We start from the raw sequence: 661 nt of genomic DNA on the forward strand, positions 1-661 counted from the left end.
ATTGTTTTGTTTCCAATCTTTAATCAAGTTTTGATTTTTTGCTTTATTGCACTGGCTAGTACCATATTGAATGAAAAGCAAATATCCTTTTATTATTCAAGGGAAATCTCAACATTTCACTGTTAAGTATATGGTTACTGTAGATCTTTTGTAGGTGCTATTTGTCATATTATGTAAGTTTTCTATTATCCCTAGCTTTTAAAGAGTTTTATCATGTAGTGTACACATTTGTAATCAGATGCTCTACTTGCTGTCAATTATTTTAATTTATTTTAAAAATAGTAATACTTTTTGTTCATTTGTTTGCTTTTAGGCAGGGTCTCACTCTATCATCTAGGTTGATGTGCAATGGCACAATCTTAACTGTCTGCTGCCTTGACCTCCTGGGCTTGAGTGAGCCTCCTGCCTTGGTCTCCTCAGTAGCTGAGACTGCAGGTGTGTTACCATACCCAGCTCATTTTTTTTTTCTTTTGAGACAAAATCTTGCTCTGTCACCCGGGCTGGAGTTCAGTGGTACCATCTTGGCTCACTACAACCTCCGCCTCCCGAGTTCAGGTGAGTCTCATGCCTCAGCCTCCCAAGTAGCTGGGGTACAGGTGCGCACCACCTGTACATTTTGTATTTTTAGTAGAGACAGGGTTTCACTATGTTAGCCAATATC

The sequence above is a fragment of the Chlorocebus sabaeus genome, chromosome 4, assembly GCF_047675955.1.
Source record: "Chlorocebus sabaeus isolate Y175 chromosome 4, mChlSab1.0.hap1, whole genome shotgun sequence".
Lineage (NCBI taxonomy): Eukaryota > Metazoa > Chordata > Mammalia > Primates > Cercopithecidae > Chlorocebus > Chlorocebus sabaeus.